The 25464-nt window shown below is 35.0% G+C and overlaps 1 protein-coding gene across 1 annotated transcript in view; it reads left to right on the top strand.

Moving 5' to 3' along the window:
* Positions 1-25464, top strand: part of LOC138319110 (histone-lysine N-methyltransferase MECOM-like) — a 112825-nt gene that overhangs the window by 45476 nt on the left and 41885 nt on the right. The gene's annotated exons all lie outside the window — the stretch shown is intronic.

Genomic DNA, 25464 nt, shown 5'->3' with positions numbered 1-25464 from the left:
TTGGACCATTAATGAGTGGTATTGTCCGGTTTGGGTTTTAATATATTAATATTTATATAAAACTTCTGTTGATATGCAGTTTCGCTGTTACATGCATATAAACATCGACCAATCATGTCCTTATACTGACTGTACAGGAAGTTCTATTGACCAAGGATTTAGTATCTTTAAAAGTTTTAGGACTGAATAATGTTAAATAACAGGATAGAACATGAAATAAATTTAATTCTTTTTATGTAATGTTTATTTGTTGAGTTTATGACCAGTCAGGAGCATCATGCCATAGCTGTAGTAGCTTTGTAGCTACTTAATTAGACAATGCACATTATATCAAGACCACGCATTCAGGTTGATAAAATCACAGCAGCACAGACCTGCCCATTGCTCTTCTGACCAAATAACACAACCAACTAGAGGTCCTTTCTGGACAGTCTCTGAGTTAATGCAAACTTTGAAGAACTGTCTCCAACAAATCAATTAACGTATGTTGTGCTTTATCATGTCAAACATTTTAAATTTTTGATACGACATCATTCTACTTAAGGTCAAAATTTGAAGAAACAAACTCACTGTACCTTTCGAACTTCTGAAAGGGCTTGTATACTATAATCTGTAACCACATAAAATTTAGATAATGGGTGTTAGGGGTAGCGTGACAGGGCGTGTGTGAATCCTATCTCCTCAATAGTACCACATGTCATTTAAAACGTGCGTGCCTCCATTGTTTTTGTCGTGTGGTGAATCGCATGTCTGTTTTCTCCGTAACAAGGATGATCGTGGTCCGGATGCGCTGCGGTGAAATCGTACCTCCATTAAACAGGATGGGTTTGTTTTTGCGATGAGGATCGCAGACTTTATAACAGATACCCTGTTAAATCATCACAATTGTTTTATTGTGTGATAACTTTCTTATCACTTAGATGAATCTCAGACAGGTATCCCATTCTCACCTGTCCAGGTATGTGTTACTTATCTGTCTACCTAGGGGGCTTGGACTGATAAACGAGGATGGCTTGAAACTGCAGGTACATGCATGTTTATCCTTTTTATGATAAAAAATGACTTAAGAACGAACACAATAGGCCGTTACATATCCAGGACAATAAAAGCGTTGTCTTATTTCAAATAATATTATAGAGCAATGGTAAATTACAACGAGGAAACATTACAAAGACAGGATGGTCCTGTTGGGTACAATAGACAGTGGGTTCGGAGAACAGTAATTCATTGCTATTCATTTTAAATGTTGTGGAAAATGTAAAAATAAATAAAAAATGAACTTGTTAATCGCATTTACATAGTGTTATTGTAATCTTATACAAAATAGGAAAAATTAGGATATATTCTATCAAATAAGACAAGATTATGAACAGATCGAATTAGAATTCAAGAGATCTTGTTGTATTTTGTCTATATTTATTGGTATTGTTTAAAATTTCCAATATTATCACAATGTATTAATCAAATTAATTAAAAAATCAGATTAAGTGTGATTTATATGTCCAAACAAAAAGACAAAGAATTATGAAATTCATTTCAAATAATCAGGAAGTTTTATTTGTATAAAAAAAATAAACATATAAATCTTCACTGCTGGAGATACGTGATTTATCAAAGTCTAACAATTGATTTCTGAACTCTTTTTTTTCTCCTTGTCACTAAGAAAATCGACAGTTTTCACTTCCTGTATGATGTTCTGATGGTTAAACCCCCATAAACCTCGTAACCACTTTTCCATCGTGTAGTTAAATCTCTATTCAAACGGTTCCTGTGTGCCATTTAAGTCACCCACAAACTTTAAAATCTCTGTACTAGTAACAATTTTATTAGCGTATTGTTGTGTAAAATTAATTCACCCACAAAAACCTTCCTTTTCTTCTCCTTCCGAAAATTAAGACATACCAATTATTATCGTGTCATGACGCTATTCCAACTGAAATGACATTCATAGGGGGTATGAATGCCATTTTTATAGACACCCCAAATTTTGAATGAGACACCCTTATAAGATATTTACTGTTTTTTTCTTTCCCACAACTTCAATATATTATGTCAACGAACAGCAGAGAGGTCATTCGGTGCGAAGGGATCGTGCTTGAATAGCATTCTTTGATCATCTGTAGTTTCGCGGTGATGAGCACATAAATTACAGGTAAACTATTTTAATTCTGGTCTATGTTTATCGTGGGCAGGCCTTCGTAGCAAGCCTGTTACTAATTTTGTATATAACGCACTCCGCGAGGACAAACTGAGGTTTTGTTTTGACTCGTCTAATGTTTATATACAAATCGTGGCACAATCAACGATGACTCAAGTAATGAGTTTTCTGTTGTTGTTTGACATGGGAACAAATCTCCTACTATTACTAGTAGGGTAGGGCGTAAGGTAAAATTACAGCGTCTGTTTGTCCAGGTACAATGTGGATATCTATCGGGTACAAACTGGTATACATTTGTACCGTTGTTTTTGGGCACTTAAGGGATGGAGGGAAAGGAAAGGTTGTTTGTTGAAATGCAAGGGTTAAGTAAAGTAAGGAGGGGGTCTAGTTAAAAAGGAACATGAGGGGGAGAAGTGAAGATGCAAGGCCAGCTTGGGTGGGGACAAGGAGAGGGCTTGATGACATTAAGAGGGGAAAAAGAGAAAGATTTGACAGAATGCTTGGATTGGGGGCAGGAAGTTTGGTTGACACTAAAATATGAAAAAAACAGAAGGATTGAACGAAGACTAGGGGCAGGGGCCAGCAGGGGCTTGGGCAACAGGAGCACAGATGGGGTTTGGTTGATACTACAGGGCAGGAAACCAAAAGGGGTTTGGTTGGTCATAAAACTTTTATCTCCATGGGGAATTATAAGGAGGGGATTCATTATAGGGTTGGTAAAATAAATTAAAATTGCTTAAGGTATTAACATATACATGGCTGTGACACTGATATAGTATTTGGTAGCAAAGTTTTAAGTATGATGCAGTAATAAAATAGAATACAGGGCAAAGAGTTAGGATTGGGGGTTCTATGATGAGAAGTGGTAAGGATTGGGGGTTCTCTGAGGAGAAGGGGTTAGGATTGGGGGTTCTCTGAGGAGAAGGGGTTAGGATTGGGAGTTCTCTGAGGAGAAGGGGTTAGGATTGGGGGTTCTCTGAGGAGAAGGGGTTAGGATTGGGAGTTCTCTGAGGAGAAGGGGTTAGGATTGGGGGTTCTCTGAGGAGAAGGGGTTAGGATTGGGGGTTCTCTGGGGAGAAGGGGTTAGGATTGGGAGTTCTCTGAGGAGAAGGGGTTGGGATTGGGGGTTCTCTGAGGAGAAGGGGTTAGGATTGGGGGTTCTCTGAGAAGGGGTTAGGATTGGGGTTCTCTGAGGAGAAGGGGTTAGGATTGGGGGTTCTCTGAGGAGAAGGGGTTAGGATTGGGAGTTCTCTGAGGAGAAGGGGTTAGGATTGGGAGTTCTCTGAGGAGAAGGGGTTAGGATTGGGGGTTCTCTGAGGAGAAGGGGTTAGGATTGGGGGTTCTCTGAGGAGAAGGGGTTAGGATTGGGGGCTCTCTGAGGAGAAGGGGTTAGGATTGGGAGTTCTCTGAGGAGAAGGGATTAGGATTGGGGGTTCTCTGAGGAGAAGGGGTTAGGATTGGGGTTCTCTGAGGAGAAGGGGTTAGGATTGGGGGTTCTCTGAGGAGAAGGGGTTAGGATTGGGGGTTATCTGAGGGAAGGGGTTAGGATTGGGGATTCTCTGAGGAGAAAGGGTTAGGAGGAGGGGTTCTCTGAGGAGAAAGGGTTGGGATTGGGGGTTCTCTGAGGAGAAGCAGTTAGGATTGGGGGTTCTCTGAGGAGAAGGGGTTGGGATTGGGAGTTCTCTGAGGAGAAGGGGTTAGGATTGGGGGTTCTCTGAGGGGAAGGGGTTAGGATTGGGGGTTCTCTGAGGAGAAGGGGTTAGGTTTGGGTGTTCTCTGAGGAGAAGGGTTAGGATTTGGGGTTCTCTGAGGAGAAGGGGTTAGGATTGGGGGTTCTCTGAGGAGAAGGGGTTAGGATTGGGGGTTCTCTGAGGGGAAGGGGTTAGGATTGGGGGTTCTCTGAGGAGAAGGGGTTAGGTTTGGGGAGTTCTCTGAGAAGGGGTTAGGATTGGGGATTCTCTCAAGGAGAAGGGGTTAGGATTTGGGGTTCTCTGAGGAGAAGCAGTTAGGATTGGGGGATCTCTGAGGAGAAGGGGTTGGGATTGGGAGTTCTCTGAGGAGAAGGGGTTAGGATTAGGGGTTCTCTGAGGAGAAGGGGTTAGGATTAGGGTTCTCTGAGAAGGGGTTAGGATTGGGGATTCTCCAAGGAGAAGGGGTTAGGATTGGGAGTTTTGGAGGAGAAGGGGTTAGGATTGGGGGTTCTCTGAGGAGAAGGGGTTAGTATTGGGAGTTCTCTGAGGAGAAAGGTTTAGGATTGGGGGTTCTCTGAGGAGAAGGGGTTAGGATTGGGGTTCTCTGAGGAGAAGGGGTTAGGATTTGGGGTTACGGTTCATCAGAAAATGAAACCAAGGTAAACTGTAGGGCATTTGTATTTAGGGTTATTTATCAATCAGATGGATAGCTGAAGGGTGAGCTAGCTATTCAAATAATTTATGGGAGTTTGAGTTCTAATTTCTGAGATGTTACAATACATACTCTTTTTGTACGTCATGTATAACTAACAGTAGAGGTTGATGAGTCACTTTATAACATTTTAAATTAACCTTATAGCGGTCCAGCCTATCTAAATACTGCCTTTCACAGTCAAATAGTTTTGTTATTTTCCCCTTAAACAGACATTATAAAGCAGTTTTTACTCACTGTGAAAACCTCCAATTGATGTATGTATCAGTAGGAAGAATATTTACGATACTGTTTACTCACAAATTCCAGAGTGAGCCTCGATTTATATGTGGTAGGGTTGTGGTCACGCACTGCTGAGCAGTGAGGTGGCATCGTGGCTTTGATCTCTGTGTTTACCCCTAGACAAACATACTTGGCCGATTAAACTCAATGTGTACATAAGTAACTGATAGATACTAATCATCCCATATTACTGCGGGTAATTGATCGTAACTGTCAACCCGCTTTACTTACGATTTATCTATATTTTAAGTACATGTGGATATATGACTATAAAACCGGTGTATGTTTTGATTGATTATGTAACTGAATACGTTAGTTCCTCTAGTAGTTAAAATGAATTATCAAAGATGCTCTGGAGAGGGCTTATCCATAAGTTGAAAGAACTTGTGTCCAATCCTTTTTGTCAAATACCAAAAAAGGCAAATAAAATATGTTTAAATCAAAGATGCTCCACCGCTGACAAATGATCATTTTTCTCTATCAGAAACAGGAGTAGATTAATTAGAATATTTCTTTAGTTACAAAAGAAACATTCAGACTTTAATGGGATTTTAATTTACTGTGAGAAACGGTTCTGAAAAAAAGAAAAAATGCAATAATTACTAATTAATAATAGATAAATTACTAAATAATTAATAGATTTGTTCAATAAAATGTTAGTATTTAATGATGATATGTATAAAAGTGTGATATTAAAAGCGTTGATAAATATTGTTGCAAATTGAAATAGAAACGGAAAAAAATTTATTTTCTATTGAATGATTTATTATTAAATACTGAGAGATTTTTCCGTTCCTGTAATTCTATGATATTCCTGCTTTCAATCCAAATAGTTGTAGCTGAAATTTTATCATAAAGAACGTAAATATTTATTTTTTTGGGGTGTTGATGTTAGCCAACTGTTGAAAAGATCACTCTGAATCTAGCAGCTGGAATACATAACACAAGTTTTACTCTCAAATAATTTATCATTTACAAATTTTATCAAAAAGTTTAAAGGGTTATCTTCATTTTTTTTTAACTTTGAAAAATGAAAATATTATTATTATTTCACATGTAAATTTATTGTAAACTAAACTGTATATACACAAGACCCTCCTCAGAGAGTTTATGAGGAAATTGTTGAAAAGCTGACACTCATCAATTAGCTAATGTTAAATAAAGATATGAAAAAAATGGAATAAATAATAATACATAAATAAATAATAGATAAATATAAATAAATAAAAAGTAAAACTATAACAAAATATCATTGTAATCATAAATAAAAGGTCAGGGGTCACCTGCCCGATCATGTGGGTTTTCTACGGGCACTCCGGTTTCCTCCCACACTAAGACCCCTTGCGCGCTTACATCCATGCCATCGAGAGTGATTTACATAAGTTGTATAACTTGTTTCTCAATCGATGTAAAATAAATAAAGTTTATATCTTTATATTTTATACATATGTACTTGTAGGCAGAAATACTTGATATTATGACTATTGTTTATTAAAAGGAATTATCATTAGATAACCACAATTAATTACCAAAGTTTAATTACTGGATTAATTATTAAAATATTGATGTGTTACTAACAGTATATCTGGTGTAGTATTATGTATACCATAGAACAAAGTAAGGTGATTATTTGACAAAGTTGAAGGTCAAAGGGTCATTCAATAGGTAAAAGGCTTATTTTTGTTTTACGTCTTATGAACAAATAAGGTGATTTGAAAATGTGTCAAATTATAAAGAGAAAAACCAGAGTACCTGAAAAAAAATCATCGACTTACACAATGTAATGGTCAGTATTTTACAACTACCCCAAGTGGATATTGAAGTACTGACTTACATGTGTATGGCTAGACTTACCACCATACCCTGTAGTCCAGTACTAGATTATCTCCCCCTAGTTGGAAACTTTAAAGAATCAGATATGTCATTGAATGAGACAAAAATCATTAAGTCACATTTCAGTGATGTTTTTGTTATTCTAGAGACTGGCGGTCATGCAGTGTATAGCGGAGGCCACTGGACACCTTGAGCACTTGACCACTTGGTTACTGTGACCCCTACCTCAATTAGATAAAAAATCTTTTTTTTTCCCTAAATGTTGTGTATGTATGGTATATCTCCATGCACCAGTTGATGCGGTAGGTAATTTTCCCAGGGTGATGGGTCCTACCTCTTCTAGAAACTGACATTAGGGGATGATGATGGTGGTGGAAGCTGACAAGGGGATGATGATGGTGGTGGCTTCTGCTAATAGTTTGTCAGCACAGTCAAACTGTCCCTTATCTGTGTACAGTGCGAGGAGAACTACCCAAACAGTTACAGGCCTGTATACCACTTCTGTCTCACAGATATCAAATTCTCATTCCAAATGAAAGACGAACAAATTTGAAGAAGACCCCAGATTTCCAATGAAAGGCCTCTTTGGTGAATGTTTTTTATTTTTATGTCCATTTTAATTAGGATCCGTTATAGAAATCATTAAATACAATGTGCAAGATGTATCGCTGCACAGGAGGCAGAGTCTGTGTTATAACCAATTTATGCAATGAAGAGATGTCTTGTTTTTTATCTAGGCTATTTAGCAACATGCAGGGAGAGAAAACATTATGTAGCAGTAAAAAGATAATTCTGGGACATCTGCCTTTTCATTCCATTTTAATTATTAAAGTTTTATCTATATTGAAAAGGTTAGGAGTACAAATTTTAGTGTTGCCCTTGTTCATCCTGTGCCATTCTTTTGTGTCTCTTCCTGTCTCACATTCCAAATCCTTTTGTGTTCTGTTTAATTTTAATGGTTTTTTACGATGATGTAACTCTAAAAAGGTAATATATGTGCTCAGTATAAGCCACCAGCTACTACAAGAAAAACAGCTTCCATATACCATATACTATAGAGAACCTTTAAAGATGCTCCACCGCCGACAGAGCATAAATGATATTCATCATTTGAACAATAATTGGTGTTTAATCGTGTATATAATAGTCTAATTAACACGAAAAATAATATAAAATAATTTATTTTGCCTTTGGTGCATGGGCAATCAGTACTTCATTCTATATAGAATATAGTACCACATAATTTTTTCAGGATGCAATTAATTGTTGTTTTGTATTTTTAACTTGAAATAAAATTAGCAGCTCAAACTTTTCAGTTGTGGTAATGGTGTAAAGTAAGTAACTTTTGTAACTGAAGAAAAATACTAAATCGTCTGCTCCTGTTTTTGATAGTGAAAAAATACCATTTATCAGCGGTGTAGCATCTTTAATTTACCTCCTCTGGGTGGGAGATATTTACTGTGTTTGGTTTTGGTTTTGTTAGTTTATCATCCTATTAACTGCCAGGGTTATTTAAGGATGTGCCAAGTCTTGTCGATTGAGGAAATTTAAGCCAGAGTACCCAGAGAAAACTACCGATCAGCCGTCAGTAGCTGACATAGGATTTGAACTTGTGATTCAGAGGTGAATAGAGGGCTATTGGTAATATGTCTGGACATCTCAACCACTCGGCCACTGTGTACAGTAGTATATATTGCAACCCATATCTCGGGACATCTTAATCTCTCGGCCACCATGTACAGTAATAATATAGTCTTTCGTATGTTGGGACATCTTAACCACTTGGCCACCACCGTGTACAGAAGTATATATCGCCTCCCATATGTCAGGACATCTTAACCACTTGGTCACCATGTACAGAAGTATATATCGCCTCCCATATGTCAGGACATCTTAACCACTTGGTCACCATGTACAGAAGTATATATCGCCTCCCATATGTCGGGACATCTTAACCACTCGGCCACTGTGTACAGTAGTATATATCACCTCCCGTTATGTAGGCGACCTGTATACTGTAATGACACTAGTTTGCACGGCCCGGTAGTTGTCACAGCACGAGATTAGTACTATCTTCCTGTCCAGTGCCAGGAGAATGCTGGGAAAATCTTTGTGCGTCAGATAAGAAATTGCGATTTATGACATAATCTTCTCTATCTAATGTTTTGCAGGAATATGATCACAATTTTTTTCCCATTTCATTATCGAACTAGAGCACTTCATCAGTGGCAGGCTACTTAAAGCCCTCCCCTTGTATATGGCTAAGAGCCCTTGTGATGTGCTCCTACATCGCTGCTCCATGTGTTCTGTCACGAATCGGCTACTAACTTTCTGTAAATGTTTTTGAATCATTAGTCCTGCCTCTAAACTCGAGTACCCTCTCCTACTTGTGGTATGATCATGTTTTTTACTTCACATGACAGTAGTAACGTAGATTGTCTTTAGATAGCTGCTATCCCAGACTTCTCTTTTAACCTACATAATATACACAGTCCTTTTTTCAGTTTTATTAGCAATCATGGTCATTTAAGTATGTGTCAGAGTTTTTTTTCTTTTCGATGGAGCAAAGCCAGAGTACCCAGTTAAAAACACTGACCTACAATAAGTGTCTGGCACAGGCAACTCGGCTGCAAATGAATTTTGATAATTTTTCATCATCAAAATTTTGGTACACTTTAACCACTGTGACACCAGTAAACTTATCTACAGGTTATTGATTAATGTATAATAAACACAAGTATTTCACACCTGCAGAACATACATTATATCCTTATTGTTTTACACTAATAAAACACCTTTGACAAAAGGTTTGAAGTTGCAGGCAGAATTAACTGGACAGAAAAGAATATATAACCGGCTAGATAAGGGATAAGTCTTTAATTTGTCCAAATGTAAATGAAAATCTGGAATAGCCAGACTTCCAAAGACTAGGTTTCTTTCTGAGATATAGGGACTCTTTAATCTTTGTGCTTTCAGTTGCTAGACAGAACATTGAAAGTCTCATGGTCTCAAACCTTGGGCCCCCAAAATTTGGAGTCATTTTACCAAGATGTGGAACAAGATTCTTTGACCTCCAAAATCTAGACAGTGAATAACCTACATATGAATTTAGACCATAAACCTTTCATCTTACAATCAAGGCAAATTATCGATAGAACCCCCTCTGTTACCAAGACGTGGACTCAAATGTTGGGCCTCTAAACTCCAGAAGGACCCTTTTTGGACCTTATCAACCAAGACAGAGCCTCTCATACCAAAACAAGGATTCCAAACCTTCGACCTCAAAATCAAGACAAAGTCTTTTTACCAAATCTTGAACTCAAACTTTGATCTCAAGAAAAAAAACTTTTTTGGCAAGACTTGGACTCAAACCTTGGACCTCAAATTAAAGACAGAGCCTATTTCATACCAAGACATTGGTATTGAGCCTCCAAAATATGAAAGCTTTTCTCTCCTAAACATTTGGCTGGAACCTTTGGCTTCTCAAGCCTCGTGTACCAAGACAGAGACACTAATTAGTAATTAAGGCTTGGAATCAGACATTTGGCCTCCAAAACTAGACATGAAGTCACTTCCATCAAGACTTTGACCAAAAGTTCTTCCAACATTAGACATATGTAGTTACTCTAATCCAGCTCATCCTTGTAGTCCCACTTGTCTATGCCCTGCCTGAGTAGGCCTACTTTGCCCCTGTCTCTCCAGCTTTACACTTGTCTACACATGTTAGATAATTAAGTGTCACACAGATTGCATCATTCAAACCCTCATAGATAGATTACAAAATCAAGTAAATTAAGATGGGTGTTGTTTTCAGAGCCTGCTAATCAGAGTGAAAGCGATGATGAGGATTTTGTTTCCTATAGAACCCATCCAGGAAGTGATAAGTCCAAATTAACCCAGCTGGTTGTCCCCAAGTCTGTGCCAGCCTTACAAAGGACCAATCACTGCTCTTATCACTCAGGCCCACAGAAAGATAATTGGCCCCTAATGGGTTCAAATTGATGTTCCCTAAATATCTGTAACATATGTGATCGCGATAGAGCTTAATCATCTCAACACTAAACTGTCAACTCACTCTGGTCTACCAATACTTCATTTAGATTGGCCAAGTTTTAAATCAGGGTTATATAACTTGTAAATACAGAAAACATGTAGGTACAGAAAACCTGAGAATACAAAAAACATGTAAATACAGACAACCTGTAAATACAACAACCTGTAAATAGTGAAAACATGTAAAAATTAAGTGAAAACCTGTGAAAAGAAAAACCTGTCAATAGTGAAAACCTGTCAATAGTGAAAACCTGTTAATAGTGAAAACCTGTCAATAAAGAATACACATGTACACTGAAAACCTGCATATACAGAACTCCTACCCACACAAAACCCTTGTGCATACAGAAAACAGAAAAAAAGGAAAAAAGAGAAACATAAGTTAGAATTGTATTTGAATATTAATATTCTACCATCAGAAATGCATGATTTGATAAAATAAAATAAATTTCATAAAAAATGAAACTCTTACTGCGGTGATTCATATTTCTGGTAGTTACATATTATATATATATATATATATATGCATATAATTTTGGAAGCTCCAATATTATTTTTATTTGTGTTTGGTAATTAATATCACAGACATCAGAAAATGAAAATGTGTGTCAATAGGTTAGACGTGAAATTAATACCCCACAATTAATGACTTGCTATGAAGTTAATACATTGAATTAAGGACATGCAGGCAAATGAGGTCACCTGACCTGAACAGACTTTAGCCATAGAAGGCCAATTATTTTTGACACTTTCATCAATGATAATTTTTATTTACGACCACACTCTCCATATTGTTATTGACTATGTAAACTACATTTGAGAGAATACATGCATACATAGGGATATCAACTTCATACTTTATACAATAATGTATAAGATAAAACATATCCTATCAAAATCATCAAACATTTTTGCTATTTCATAACAGTATATTAATACTGTACATGAAAAATAAACAATTATAATTACTTCAGAGTAACTTAGTCAGCTTTCATTGAAATCATGATTGGGATGAGCTTTTTAAAGAATAATGAAATAATGTAACTTTTTAAATTAAAAAATTGATGGCAAGTTGTCTGTATGCTTGAATATCTGGTTTTGTGTAAAAAAATTTAAATTCTGTATGTAAATTTTGGTTTTCATTCAGTGAATATTTATCCTTCAAATAGAAAAATCTTTTTTTTTCTATTTTCTATTGTCATTTTGCACAGGAAAATAAAATCAACATATAACCATACCATAGACATTAAACATACAAAAATCTATAATGCATATAAAATGTTTAAGCCATATATAAGCTGTCAGAATAAACATTTGCATCTGCTGCGGAAGAATACCGAAATTTTATGCCCAGAGTTATGCCGATGACCATAATGGTTGATTATAATAATTGAGGACCATATTAATTTTACCAACATTGTACAGTCGGGCAGTGACAATAAATACGGGGAAAGTACCGGGGATCGATGATATAAATCTGTATCTCTTCCTGGATACGATATTCTCCGCGCCATGTCAGATTACGAGTGGACAAGATCAGTAAACACGCAGCATCTGTTACCAGTCATTATTGGATCGTAACGTCCCGTTTAGGGATGAACGCCAAAGTCTCGGTCCTCATTGGTCGACGCCGTAAGTCGGTGCTCAATCTTATCTATGCGTCTCGACGTACAAAGAAATATTTGTCAGTTTTTTCCAACAATTTTTTTTTTTTCTTTAGAATTTGATAAAATTTTCAAATTATATTGCCGGCATATTTATTTTAATGAAGTCTACTTTTAGCATACATGCTTTTTTAATGTGTTTTTAACACTCATTAAGAACACATTTTTGAGATAGAAATTGGAGAAATTAATATCCTTATGCAATAAAGACAAAATAAATTTAGGACATTAATCTAAATTCCTCTGAGATTAATGCAAAAAAAAAAAAAAAAAAAAAAAAACACCCATGCTAATGTATTGACAATATTTAAGATTTTCCATTTGAAAAAGAATTCTCTGTTTAAATGTTATATATGATTAGTGTGTAGCGGTAATGTACGTAGTAATGTATTGTAAGGACTTCCTGGATTTTATAAAGAGATCAGGTATGCTAACGAGACTTGTCCAGGTGAGATGTTACCTGTAGTGGGACAGGTGAGATATCACCCGGGTATCTGATGTTTAATGATACACAGATTGGCCGTATGTTGACAAAGTCATCTAATTCTGACAGATAACATGTTATCCCCACGGACAAGCTGTTGGGGAAATTGTTCCATCTTCATGGCATCCCTATAGGAGTCGCTTTCATCACTTTTTGTTTCCAAATTATTCATTTCTCTGCTATTATGAGTTCCTCGGATACAAAACATTAGTTTGTGCAGCTAAATTCAAGTCCCGCCCTCGCTTTCCCATCTCTGTTCCATGGCCACAAATATCTGCCATCGATATCCTTTCCATCTCTGAACTACTACAACCTCTATCAAGGGATGATACAGGGCAATACCTGAGTTACACACTCTCCATCTTTTAATACTGTGTTCTATGACAATTAATCCCCTCCCCTCAGCTTAGAATTAAAAATTTAAAAATGTTCAGAGGATGCTTATAACTAGACACCATCTTATTTTCTTAATTTTAAAAATGTAGAGGGACGTATTTCTAAATGTTAATACAAAACACAAGAATGAAGAAAAAGGTATTATCCTGATTTTTTTCCCTTATATGGGGTCATCAAGTAAAACTGAATGTTTAAAATGCCCTACATGCAAGAAAACTTTAATCCATACATTAGTCTGAGGGAATTCTGTTAGATCTGTTGACATCTGAATCAGATTCATGGACAAACTGCAGACAAACTTTTCACCTTTTAATTTGATTGTCATTTACTTTTAAAAAGTGTAGTTCCCCAAAGTTCTATCTATATTGACTTTGTTTTTCATATAGTGTGTCTTACTTCCTTTTAAACTATATAAGTATATAACTATTGTCTGTCTCCTTAAGAGGCTTGAAGCCAAATGAAACACAGTGATATTCCTACACCAGTTAAAACGCTGATTGGATCCGGATCTATGACATGATGAAGACCTAAACAGTTTTAGTTTATCAATATCAATTACAGAAATCAAATCTGAATTGTCTGACAGAAATTGGCAGCCAAAAAAGTTATCAATTGTTCAGTTAGCTGGAAATTGGACATCCTGTCAAAGGTTAGATAAAAGCTAGGGTATTGTAAATGTCTCCAAATATTTGTCGGTGGAAATTCAGAAAATATTTAGAAAAAAATTTGAATACTTAAAGTTTTTCATTAGGAATGTTATTAATTAGTCTTTGTATTAAGTCAATGATCGTGTATTGTTCTTTTTTGATGCAAATATTTGGTGATTTTATGATTAATTTTTATTTTAGACCATCAAACGTCATGCACATTTCCCGTACCTCTTCTCAGACTTTCCTTATGTCTATGGCAAAACACTTGAAAAGCTTCATGGTCAATCTTTCTCTGTAAAACAATCTGAATAGAGATAAAAACATCAATGTACAAGTGTGATGTCAATAAGTTTATTTGTCGTATTTATTGTCCGTGTCCTGTGAGGTTTTCATGCCCGATTTTAAATTGTCTTTTACTTATCTGCTTTCAATCATAGTTGCTGTCAATTTCTTCTAATTTTGTTTTCTCACAAATATCTGTTTACTAATTATGATGTCTTTTACTTTCCAAGATTTTAATCTCACTAAACCTGAAGAGAACTATGAGCATTTTAATTTTTCTTAAATAAAATTATTTGAAAAATTTAAAGTTATTTTCCACTAATAAACAAATTTATATGGTTGATCTATTTTAATTTGTGTTTTGAAAGATTTTATGAGTACACAGAGAAGCCTGTGTCTCATACCCATTAGATATATGGTAGGGTCGATAGATCAATTGGAATATCTAATGCTTATAATTGAGTGTCTGAGTTTAAAGCCATGTCACGATAAGGGAAATCCTTCTAACTGTGTTATAGACAACATGATGTGGGAAAACTTGGAATCCTGGCTGCTGATGTGAACCATAAGATTTGATACACATTAGCACCCTATGTGGAAACAAACGCAATTCCTCCAACATCACACCTAAATAAACACCTTTGTCATCCAGGTTAATTAAAAGTTTGCCAGGGATTGATGCCGCTAATGTCTCATTCAGAGAGATGCTTTGATCCAAAGCTTGGTTTATATCTTAGATGGGTCCTGAGAGACGTGCAACCCTGGGACGGATCGTGTTGGCTATTGTCTGCGCTACGTGATCTCCTATTCTACATTATTGAAGAATTACAGAGATTGTGAGGAATCATAATGAAATAATTTCCTTATTATCAAACAATGCTCTACCTGTCTTGGCGAGTGACAGCGGGAAACTGAATAAAATCACTAGTGAAGCGTCTCAGCCCAAGTTATGTAAGGGTAAAATCACAAAAATCTACTTCAATTTCTTTCAGCTTTCTTCGTTAATAATGCCATCAATTACAATATTGATAGAGTGGTGTCGGTTAATTGAGTTTTGCATTATGGAGTTATATCCCCAAGCTACACGGTTTTATGGTACGGATAATTAGGATTATACAATGATACATCAAATAACGAGGAGATAGGATTATTTCACATGCTTTTCTCGCAGATGTACTTTGGAATTGACACCGTAGGTAATTATAACTGTAATCATTAACACAGTAATGGCTCAGAATAAGAATTAAGAGTGTATAATCATTTAATTCAAATGGAGGATTACAGGGCTTTTTATTCATACAAATTTTATATTGCTATTATCTTCATAGCCAATATTAATTAAACAAGCACTGTTGCACTTATATATAAAATACTTTACACAATCTTTTATGGATAAGATGAATCAGTAGATGACTTAAATTCATTAAGTAAAAACATGATGTTAAGGTTTCAGATGGCTGTTCTATTTTTATATATACTGTATTCGACCCAGTAAGCACCCAATCCTTATAAGCACCTCTCCCCATTTTTAAGGCTTCAATTTCGCTTACTTTGAATCAATTTCAAAATGAAAATATTAAAACTGTGTTGGTTTTCTTACTGATATCTTTTGCAAATTTAAATATGGCTTACTTTGAAAAACAGTTTTCTGTAAGGCTTGTCCAAAAGTGTGCTGGGTGTTCATTGGTAGGAATATGTTACCATTAGTAATTAGATGGTACAGTATTGGTTTTTTTGTTGGTTTTGGACAAGTTTCTTTGGGTCATGAATCCCTCAACAGTTTTATTCTTTTTACCTGAGGGACATTGGACTATAACTTTGGTATCTACTTCTGAGACTGAAATACATAAGATATATAGAAATGATGTCTAAAGGTCTTGGAGCTCAGCAAAGCCAAACAAAAAGGTGGTCTCTTAGGAGCTGTAAAGAATTAGATAGAATTGAGCGTTATCGCTTTGTTCAAGCTTTTTGATGACACTGATCCTGATGTTAGTTGTCCTGTGATGGCGATGTGCTTTGTCAGACTGTAGCGTCACCAAATGGCTTTCTCGGTATCATTAATTTGGTTTTACGCACATGATCACATTTCAATAGATGACAAAGGACAAGACAAATCTTTCGCTCTCCGAGCACTATCTATCATTGGGACCGTTCAAATTCAATTCCACTGTGGTCAGAGAGTGGAAGAATTTGAATGAAATTTACAAAAAAGTCCAACGCATCTTCCGGAGTCCGATAGTCTGGTTTTAGGAAAGATCGGGATGGCTTTTGATGCGAAATGTAGGATAAATTACTACAAATTGGTATAATCACTTGGGTCAAAGGAGGTTGCATCTATTTCATGACCATCAGTTATTTTTGATAGTTTTTCAGGTTTTATGTTCTTATAATCTCCCCTGTGTGGATTTTGATAATTTATTACCGTTCATAACCGATGTGAAATGTCGACACGAGGGTTAATATGCTTTGATACAAACATAATAGGACAAACCGTGAGTGTGGATAAAGATTCACAGAATTACATGGTCCTGAGAATTGTTCTCATGCTGAAGGCGTTCACTTGATTTTCAGATAACTGAAAAAAAAGGAAGAAAAATTTAATGTTTTGTACCTGCAATCACATGTAATAAATCAGTCAATTTTTTATCATTATAATTGTCATTTCTCTTAATCGTAGTTAGCTATCATGTGTCGTAGTTTAGAAAGTTTCTGTTTAAAGATAGACCTTTTTAGTTTCAAACCTTAACTGAACTTTTAAAAGTAAATGAAAACAAAACCATGTATTGACTTAAGCACATAATTATGGTTTTAATTAATTTAAATCATATTCTGTCCAACTAAAATTTTTATGGTGGCAATAACCTGTTCACATTCCCGAGTTACAAAATATAGGTTACACAACAGTAATCATGTTGTCAAATAATAGATTTCTCTCATTTTTCTGGGTGGCAAACAATTTTATTTACCATTTTACATTCTAGAGTTCCAAAATATAGGTTATACACAACAGTAATTATCATCAATGAAAAATTATCTGACCATCCTTTCTTGGGTGTCATGAAAACAATGTTATTTACCATTTTACATTCAAGAGTTCCCAAAAATATATATAAAATTGGTTACACAACAGTAAATATCTTTAATTTTGTAATTAAATGTTCTCTATAACTATCATTTTCTTAGTGGCATACAACTTTTATTTACACCTACAAGAATGTCAAAATATAGGTTACACAACAGGAAATATTTTTAATTGTCAATTAAATTTTCTCTGACTATCATTTTCTTGGTGACAAACAACTTTTTTTTCCTTTTTATACCAAGAATTCCAAAATAATTAACAGTTACTCAACACTAATTAATGTCAAGTTTTCTATCTTGTTTTCTGGGCAACAAACCTTATTTACCATTTTACATTCAAGAGTTCCAAATATAGGTTACACTGTAGTACTTATCTGTGATTGTCAATTAAATTCTCTCTGTCTATCTTTTTCTTGGTGGCAAACAAGTTTTCGGTTATTTTCCATTTTACAAGATTTTCAAAACATAGGTTACACAACAGTAAATATCCTCCAAGTCAATAAAATGTTCTCTGACTACTGGTATAATTTTATTGGTAGCAAAAAACTTTATTTATCTTTTTACATTCAAGATCTCCTGGATGGCCAATGTAAGCTAGGTTACACAACAGAAATTCTTGTCAATTGAAAATTTTCTCTTTTGGTTTTGTGGTGGCAAACAACTTGATTAAATTACCTGCATTCAGGCTATAATGTTCTTGTTGACAAACAACTTTTCACTCTACATAGTACTCATCAACGTAACAGACTGACTGATATTACTTGTAAAAATCATCAGAACATATCTTTGTTTAGTTTAATGAGTTCAGAATTAGGAAAGTCTGTACCAGCGAGATCCTGTAATTGTGGTAAGTAGTTCTTTACATACAATTAATGACCTCTTAAGTCTTTGTGATATACTCTAGGTTGATAACACTTAACCAACACCTTCCACCAGTGCTATGAGAACACTTGATATTAATCATATGTAATATCATATATAGCTTGGAGGGTGGTGATTTGATACTGGGTTTTCACTGTCTTATCGTTGTAACACTACAGTAGTCTTGTAATAAAGCGAATGAAGGGAACTGACCATATATTTTAACGAAAAGCACATGGTACTTTATACTTATACCTTTAGCGCTGCAAGAACTTTGTGTCTATCTGTGGTTACAATAATATACACATTTATCATATGATACAATTTTGATTCAAAATAAGATTTGATGTCTTTGATCACATTTTTTAAAAAGAAATTAATCAGGAATTTTCTGCAGAAAACTACAAGATATTAAAGGTTTTTTTCTTCTAAATTTAAGTTTAGAATTTAATTGGAACAGTGTATATGTTCCCAAAAAGCCACCTATAAAACATGTAGTGACAAAATCATAAAATTAATAGATTGTATGCGCCATTGTTTCAAGGGGAAAAAAAGAAAGAAAAATCCTTACTGACCTTGACCTTGTTAGTCTAAGATCTCCTCGACATGTTCTCATATGAAAGGTCAGATATACACCACTTAAAAGGTCAAAGCTGAGGACAATTATTTCCACTCCAACGTTTTGATATGAGATAGATTGGTTATAGTATATCACATAGGTGTTGATTAATAAGCGAATTACTAGATACTCGCGTAACCTGATTTTATAGAAAAAAAAAATTCTCATTTTTTTTTTTGGTCATAGGAAGCAGAAGCTGTATCTGAAATAACCTGAGAAATGCTAAGTCCCTTCTACTTCTAGAATATGGAGTAATTATCCCAATGTGAATATGATTCAACGAGAGTGTGTGAAATAATTGCGTGAAAGATTAAGGTTACTCCTATTGTCTTCAAATTCAAAGTAGAGTTTGTATCTCCATACATAAAAGAGTTCCAAGTGTTTAAGATGGGTGTGCATCTTTTCTTTTCCTGTCATAGAGACCTTTGTTAAATGAGTTCCACTTGTCTTGTGGATTGAGGGAGTTTCGTTAAGATTAGCTGCTTGATGGCCGTTTGTTAAAAGGTCGCACATCCGCTATTGCATGTCCGAGTGTTCTGTAAAGCTTTTAAAATAACAGGCAAATTTCTTGTGGAAAATGAATATCATGAAAATTTTGGATTAATGTTGTCTTCATCAAGCTAACAACCTCTGGATACATATATTTATGGATTTCAAAGTCACATTTAAATCAATCAACAAATATTTTAGCAGGTAAGTATATTGCATCAAATCTAATCATTTTATACATATGTAACAGGAGAGGAGAAAATGTAGCGGCCACACTTGGATTGGAACCCGGGACCCTCCGAACACTCGCTGAATCGACCCAGTCCATTCCCGCTACACTCTCCCCACATTTCTCAAAGTCTTCACCCTCGAAGACATACAAGACCTTTCCAAACACCACCACTGTGGGTTATTTTAGTTGGACACCAATTCTATAACAGAAGAGGAGAAAATGCAGCGGCCAAACAGAGATTCGCACCCGGGACCTCAGAACACTAGCCGAGTGCTCTACTGACTAAGCTGCATGTTTCTGATCACTGATGAACGACCTAGTCCAATTCCGCTACACATATTTGCATTTCTATACCTGATTCAGGTGTTATTTTTTAGTTATGCACATATACCAATAATCTAAAGATTTGGGGTTAAGGGTTAATGTATTGTTATTAATTATTGTATTCTAAGAAAGAAAAGTACTTTAACATACAATTAAATATTTTGGCTGAAAGGTTATGTACTGTTTGTTCTAAAGATAGAATCATTTGTGGTTTGTACATAAGAGGATATTAGGGAGGACATGTACAAAGTCTTGACAGACAGAAATCAGATCGAGACCGAGATACACATCACCTCGATTTTTGTCACTGCATTATGGTTTCCGTATAATCTGCGTGACATAAATCGGGGACTGTATAATTCTGTGGCATTGTATTCGGAAGTGACAGTTCATGTGTAGATTCCTATGCAGGTCCACTGAGCGCAGTATTTTGACAGTTGGTTGTGCGATAAGATTTGTCTTTACAATATGGGTGTTGTTTTTTGTGGTAATATGTTGACTTACCTATCAGATACCTATCAGAGGCCAACATTGGGTGGGCCGACAACTTTATCAACTGTCATCACATGACTTCATTGCACAAACGACAACAACCAGGCCTTTTTTTTTAATGAAATGACAAATGACAAATATAAAAAGCTGCACACTTTTGATAGAGGTTCCTGAGAGGATCAAAACATATGAAATTTTGATTCAGTGAGGACAAAAAGTTACCCCGAAAAAGGTGTTATAGATTTTATATAAAAAAGATTTCAAAATTATTTGAATGATAATTTTGACAGTGAAAATGTCCAAATTTTGTCATTTCATTTTTTTTATTGTTGCCTTATGGTGCCCCTGAAGGAAATGATTGACAGGAGTTAATAGATTGGATATCTTTGTCTACATCATTTGAAATGAAAGATCGATTCTGTAATTCTTTTAAAGCTGATTGATGACAAATTTTCTGAAATTAGTTAAAAGACAAGACATATTGTACGTTAATACAATAGCTATTGAAATAAACAAAGATTGAATTTCTATTGTGTACTTTACCTAAGGATGATACGTGTCGTAAATAAAGTTTACAATAGATAGGTGACTGTCGCCTATCAAAAACCAATGTCTCTATATCTGTTCCGTTGTTTTGTATCGTCACATATCATGCACTGCCAGATTTTAATTGTAGATATTGAAAAAAAAAATTAATAAATAAATAAACCACAAACACTTTCCAGAAGTAAAACTACAACTCAACTTAAACAAATCTTTTAAATTCCAAATAAAAAAGGCATAGATTTTTTTTATATTTTTTGTCAAACTAACCAGGCTTTTTGCGGAGGTTTGAATTTCATATAACATTGTGAGAAGATGCGCTCCCGAGACATAATGTCCTGGTAGAGGCTGTGACACCTATTATATACCCTAGCTATCATACCTGTACGGTCTGTTCTCTCGTCAACTGTCATATTATCACAGGTATGCAGGCTCGTGTCACCTATAGATGAGAGTTTTCGGACACCCGCGCTGATGATCGGTATCTGCAGTACAATAGCTGTATTCCTAAAGATTTATCCAATGAATCCTTTTTTTATATTTCATAACGAACGTGTGAATTGTTATATATGGCGGAAATAATTGGTTTTCAATTAAGTACAAGATGACTCCATAATTAAATGATTTAAATTGTAGATAATAAAGAGTTCAAACAATGAGGACAAAAAAAAAACCATACCTGGTAATACAAACTGTTATTTAATAGAACCTTAGATTATCTCTTTTTTATAAAAATACAATTGTTCAGGTAAATTAAAGTGAAATACTTGAATAGTAAAAAATGAAAGGAATATAGATAGGAAAATAGATGTTTTAAGCTTGGTCCATGCAGCTGAAGGAAGGGTCTAAGCTAGTAGCCAGTCTGATCATGGCAGTTTGGTTCAATTCAATTCTTTTATTACCTTTCGGCTCATCGGTTTGGTCAGCATTTGTATTGTAGTTTGAGTTGATCATCTCCTATTTAAATTTGTGACCCACTTTAAAGACATTATTATTTGCTGTACTGGTATATACTATTAATTTTTTTATCTGATCATGCATTTTTCCGCTTCTACTACATTTGGTACCAGCGACCTAAACCTGTTTCAAGCATTAGGAGTACAGCAGGAGGAGGTTACCCTAACCAGGGTTGTGGTTTGAATCTTCAGGCCAAGAACTATATAGGAGAGGGAAGGTGTCACTGTTCTGGAACAATTGCTGGTGGCCTGTGGTAGCTCAATTGGTAGAGTTTCCTGGACTAGTGTTTGGAGGGTCCTGGTTCGAACCCTGGTCTTGCCATGTATTTTTCTGCTTCTACTATAACTATAAATATCCGTGGTTGGTAGCAGTTGATATAAAATCGACAATAAAGGGATAATTTGGTTCATGACTCTTAAGTACCTGTCACAGCTGGCAGAGAATCTACATTAACTCGTTGACAATGATATCAAAATCTCTAAGGAGATTAAGGGATGACTTTTCTTTCTTGTCCTATCATATATTCCGATCATTGTGTCGAACCTCGCCTGTGATCCCGGTTACCTGTACCGAGATATTGACAGCCGTTATGTTTAATATCATAAACATGTGTGCATCTCCGTAAGCTTGCATGTATATCAGCTCTTTGGAGTGCTTTCAGTATAATACTTCAACTTTTAAGATTTGGTGAATATATTATATTTCATAATGACTAGTATGACAATCATAAATTTACATCTTATACATATTTATATGCTTAAGCTTATTACATTTCACAGACATCTAATCAAAGTGAAGGAAAAAAAAAGTTGTTTTATGTCTATATCAGATGGTTCGAGAAAAAAACTACTTTATTATCATTAAAATTTTTATTGTTGTGAGGGATCAGATTACTGTAAGGGTATTCAGCATATAAAAAAGATAAATAAAAAATTCTAAAATTTGGGAAATCCTTTTATTTCTGTTCGTAAGGATTCTACATTTCGAAGTATTTTACATGTGATTGTTAAATAATTTTTTAAGTAATTAATTGTCATGATTTTCAGAAACAAAAGCAGTTGTAGTGAAGAAAAAAAAGAATACATTTTTCGGTGTAAAGATAAAAAATTATGTAAAAGGAGTGTATACACAAACATGTTTTACAGTCAGTGGATGCGGAGGTTGAACTGGTACAAACTATATGCCCAACATGTGCTAGCTATATAGCCATTGAACTTCTGCTTTGACGTCATTTTTGTTTGTGTCTCCAGCAATTCATATTTCCCATATTATGGTAATTGAGTGTATATAACGCAATACAAACACTTGAAACCGATTTAATTTCTCTTGCTATTCTCCTTTAGTTGATTTTTGCAGATGTGACCCACATCCCCCCCCCCCTCCCCTACCCCTCTCCCTCAGTGGGATGTGTCACTGCCAATAAGAATCACAAAACCCTGGGCATCTGTTAATATAGATGGGCTGCTTACTTTGAAAAACATGTCCTTCAGTCCTTCCTGATTTCTTATCACATCCAATCAAAAACAGGCTGACCTTTAGGAGAGAAGACCTTCAGGGAGGGGGCTCCAACAGACATGGGGAGTTGTCAGAAGCTCTGTACCTCTTCAAGGCATCTTTGGGAAAAGTTATGAAAATATGTTAATGCTACCCCTATAAACAGGAGGCCAATGACGTTTTTCTGTTGGGGCTCCCTAGGGAAACTGAGATTAAAATTCTGGTATCATTATCTTTGGAATCTTATATAAAATATCTGTATTGAAAAAGAAGTAAAGGGAGTCAACCATTTCTGACATTCCAGTGAACAAACTGATATTTTGGAAAATTTACAACAATTTGTAGCTTATTTCAATAGATTTTGCGATTTGTACTTTTATGAAATACTTCAAATTGTTCGTAAATTTTAAAATGCATGCCTGTGGAAAGGTTACGAGTCTTAGAAACATTATAATTTAATGGCATATTATCAGTGAAATAAATTGTTCAGCATATCACCACATTATGAAGCAAGATTTCACAAAATTGATTTTTTTAAAAATTATTTATTTACATTTACGTATTCAAAACAAGTACTAAAAATCTAGCTTATCGACTGACTACCCTACATTTCCAGAGCATGTTATCTCCCACTAGATTGATAACATGTAGACAAGATATTGCATCAGAAGTCATGATTATTAAATTTCATTTAATTAATAATTTCAAATAAGAAGTGTCAGGTTATTGGATAAAAGTAAACATTTTCTCCAAAAAGTTCCAACAGGTCTCCAATAAAATAGTATTGTTTTAAAAATAATTTAAGGTGATTATAGTAATTTGGTTAATGCTAAAAGTTAATCAACTAAATTAAGAAAAAAAAAAAGATGAACAATAAAAAGATAAGCGAAAGCTGATAACCCTGCCGAATGCCCCAGCTTAAAGCCACCAAGACAGTTGATAATATGTAGGGAAGTGAAATGGTTCTAACTTCTGAAAGATGAGCCAATTTCGCAAATGAATTTCACATTTTTTGTGAATGAGATCCCTTCCACTTGAGGCGGGGGACCCCCAACTGTGCCAGAATGTCGCAACGACTGTGGGAAAATCGCGCAGATAGGATGAAGCTGTGAGACATGTCACATGATCTGTCTGCAGCGGTACTGATCTCATCTCAACCACCCCTCAGCCACCGAACCCACATTCTGCTTGTCTTCAAAGCCCCAAATGTTCATCATTAGTTTTCGCGGCTTTTTTCTGTCGACTGTCAGATAGTATTTGTGTTGTTGTCCCACAGGTTTAGCGCCTTTTTTTCTTACAAACACATGTTTTCTTGTGGTTCGTACCAGAGCAGGTTTGAAACCATGGTTAGCTTTTCCAGCAAAGATTAAAAGCTATTAAAAATATTTATTGTTAAGCGTTTTTAAGCCAATAAAAATTTTCGCAAAATTTTGAAATGAAAAACGAAACTGATTATAATGTTTAGATAAACGAAGTTACTTAAAATTTGATATTATGTTTTTATTTTTTTCAATAACCTGACAAATCGGGAAAAACTGGACTCCTGGGAAAGCACTGCTAATCTCTATCAGTTGTATATGCTTCTGTTTATGATGGTTTTCAGAAAGTGAAATATTTTCTTACAGATATTATCCACAGATTTAGAAAAACAGATTGTTTTGAATAGTCAAGAACATCATAGAAATATTATGAATCCAATTTTAGTGGATAATTATCATTTCTTACAGATATTATCTAAAAAATTAGTTAATTTTGATAGACATAATAGTGACTGTTTATAGAGAATATGTTTTATCTGTTTGAATATTGCCTGATGTAAGGAGTATCTTAAAACACATAAAATATTTACTTTTAGATAAGATAGAAGAATAAACAGAAAGGCGACTTAATAAATTAGCCTTGACAAGAAAAAAATAAGAAAAATGCTGAAGATTTTTATCACTGAAATTGGAGACTTATGGCTGCATTGACATTTTTTCAGTACATGTACATTATATAATATTTTTCTAATTTTTATAGGATTTTAATTTTTTAAATTTTTTTAATGATATTATTTTTCAATTAAAACTAAAAACTTTGTGATAACTTTTAATTCTTGCTCTGACTATTGGTAACATATTTGCACCTTTTAACGCATGTTTGGAAGTTTATTTGAAAACTCAATTAA

This window comes from Argopecten irradians, chromosome 1, assembly GCF_041381155.1.
Source record: "Argopecten irradians isolate NY chromosome 1, Ai_NY, whole genome shotgun sequence".
Lineage (NCBI taxonomy): Eukaryota > Metazoa > Mollusca > Bivalvia > Pectinida > Pectinidae > Argopecten > Argopecten irradians.
The sequence above is the reverse complement of the archived record's forward strand: the minus strand, read 5'-3'. Positions and strand labels throughout refer to the sequence as shown.